The sequence below is a fragment of the Mus musculus genome, chromosome 2 (assembly GCF_000001635.26).
Source record: "Mus musculus strain C57BL/6J chromosome 2, GRCm38.p6 C57BL/6J".
Taxonomy (NCBI): domain Eukaryota; kingdom Metazoa; phylum Chordata; class Mammalia; order Rodentia; family Muridae; genus Mus; species Mus musculus.
This window is the reverse complement of record NC_000068.7, coordinates 99,554,927-99,557,631: the sequence shown is the minus strand read 5'-3', so window position 1 is coordinate 99,557,631 and position 2,705 is coordinate 99,554,927. Positions and strand designations below refer to the sequence as shown.

Sequence of the window (2,705 nt, the reverse complement as noted above, 5' to 3'; positions counted from 1 at the left end):
CCCAGTGTAAGGAAATGCCAGGGCAGGGAGTCAGGAGTGGATTGGTGGGTCAATGGTGGAGCACCCTCATAGAAGCAGGGGGAAGGGAATGGGATAGGGGGTTTGTGGAGGGGAAATCAGGAAAGGGGATAACATTTGAAACGTAAATAAATAAAATAATTAAATAGAAAAAGAATAAATGATAAGTATCAGGTTACTGCTTGAGTATGCTATGATCACTTAATTTTTAACTTATCTATATTCACTGTTTAAATTGATCATTCCATTTGTTTTTATATATGTATATATACATATATATATATACATATATACATATCTCTATCTCTATTTCTATCTCTATATCTATCTAACTATATATATATATATATATATATATATATATATATTTATATTATACATTTGTTTTTTTTTGTTTTTATGACAGGGTTTCTCTGTATAGCCCTGGCTGTCCTGGAACTCACTCTGTAGACTAGGCTGGCCATGAACTCCGAAATCTGCCTGCCTCTGCCTCCCAAGTGCTGGGATTAAAGGCTTGTGCCACAATCGCCCGGCCATTTATATCACAAATGATATCCCATTTCGCAGTTACCCCTTCACCACCACCCCATTCCACATTCTTTCTCCCCCCTCCCCTTTGCCTGTATGAGAGTGCCCCCCACCCCACCCCTACACTTTCCTTCCCCACCACTCCAGAATCCCGCTATGCTGGGGTATCAAACCTCCCTGGGACCAACGTCTCCCCTCCTGTTGATGTCAGGTAAGGCTATCCTCTGCTACATATGTATCTGGAGCCATGGATCCCTCCAGGTACACTCTTTGGTTGGTGGTGTAGTCTGGGAAAACTGGGTGACCAGACTAACCTATGTTGTTCTTCCAATGGGGTTGCAATTCTCCTCTGCTCCTCCAGTCCTTCTGCCAGCTCCCCATCAGGTTCCCTGAGCTCAGTCTGATGTTAGCTCCAAGCATCCACATGGGCAGACCTCCTCAGTCACTGCCACACTATGTTCCTGTCAGCTAATGCCTCTTGACCATGGCAACAGTGTTGTGTTTGGTGTCTGTAGACATAATGGATCTGCCGGTGGGGCAGCTCCTTGTTGGTCCTTCCTTCAGTCTCTTTTCCATTTCTCTCCCTGTTCTTTCTTTTCTTTTATACAAAGTAGATATTACTAAAACATTTAATATGAAAACTATATGGCAATAATGAAAGAAATAATTGGTGACAATTTCATGACTCTTTTTTTTTCTCACTGTTCAAGGTTTATTTGGTGTTTTCATTGGCATGACACTTGAGTGGTTGGTTCCATCATCCATATGTAGACCTTACATCTCACATAATATTGCAATGCACACTACAGACACATACAATATAAAATATCCTGTAGAACATTTATGCACAAGATATGCATAATGGACGTACACACTGGAGACAGATTATGACTAACTGGGAACTCATTGGCCTAGGCATGTTTGGTGAGGGTGCACAGGGCAGCAATGCAGCAGGCTCACAGGGTAATCGAAGCCTGCACAGTTGGCAGTGTGTGTTGGAGAGAGTGAGACTGTCACACTAACAAGGTTACCACTACACAGCTACCACTTGGCAGCAGGGCAGAGATGTGGGAACTGAGATGTTTCCCCACACCGCCTCAATACCATTGTACCAACCACAGCTCAGATGAGAAGGGTGTGGTCTCCCTAGAAACCCTGCTGCAGCCTTGGACAGTGAAGTGCGAGGACACTGGGAAGACTTTAGAACTGCAGCTCCTCCTGGATTCCCCAGAGGGTATCTGCACTCTTCTTCAGGCGGGCCTCTTCCTCGGGAGTCAGTGTCACCTTCACAACATCCGAGATTCCATTTTGTCCCAGGATATATGGGACACTGAGGAAGACATCCTCAATGATTCCATAGAGACCGGTAATCATAGTGGAAATGGGATGCACCCGCCTAAGGTTCTTCATTATGCTCTCGGCCAAGTCTATCATAGAGAGCCCAATGGCCCAGGATGTGTAACCTTTCAGTTCTGGGTTCAGAGACCTCAGGGAGATGCAGACAACCTTCACACCACTCCACACAGGCACACTGGAGTTGCCATGTTATCCCAGGACCCAGCCGTGACAGCTCTGCAGGTAAACCCCCAGCCTTTCTCCCATCAAGCAATGGAACCGAGCTGAATCCAGATTGCAACCACTTCCAATAACTTGGCTTTTGGGAAAGCCACTGATTTTCCAAGCCACATAGGTCAAGATACCCACTGCATTTGAGACAATAAGCAGCTTGCAGTGTGGACTGTACTTCACAATGTTCGGAATGATGAATTTGAAGATGTTCACTTTGCTGGAGATCAATCATCTCGCCCTTTAGTTTGTCTTCCATGACGTCAACAGGGCAATGACTTTCTATGCTATAAAGTTTTCAGTATAAAATTCAAGATGAAAGTTCAATGTGCAGATGTGAGCTTAGCCAATAATTTGTTAGCTTTCTCCCCACTAAAGCCATTCCATCCTCTGAGTTTGCATTGTTACAACTGTTCTTAGGGAAACTGAAAATCTTGGCCTCTTTTCCTGTTCTTAGTCTGGCTTACTTGAGAAGAAAAGACTAATGCATTTGGATTGGTGAAACTGGATGAGGAAAAGGCGTAAATATGTTTGGTTTGAACCATTTTGCACACCAATTAAGGTGTGAAACTGGTAGTCTGTAGTCATTCAAG

At 44.0% G+C, this 2,705-nt stretch overlaps 1 pseudogene; it reads right to left on the bottom strand.

Moving 5' to 3' along the window:
* Gm13809 (predicted gene 13809) lies at positions 1,245 to 2,387 on the bottom strand (annotated as a pseudogene).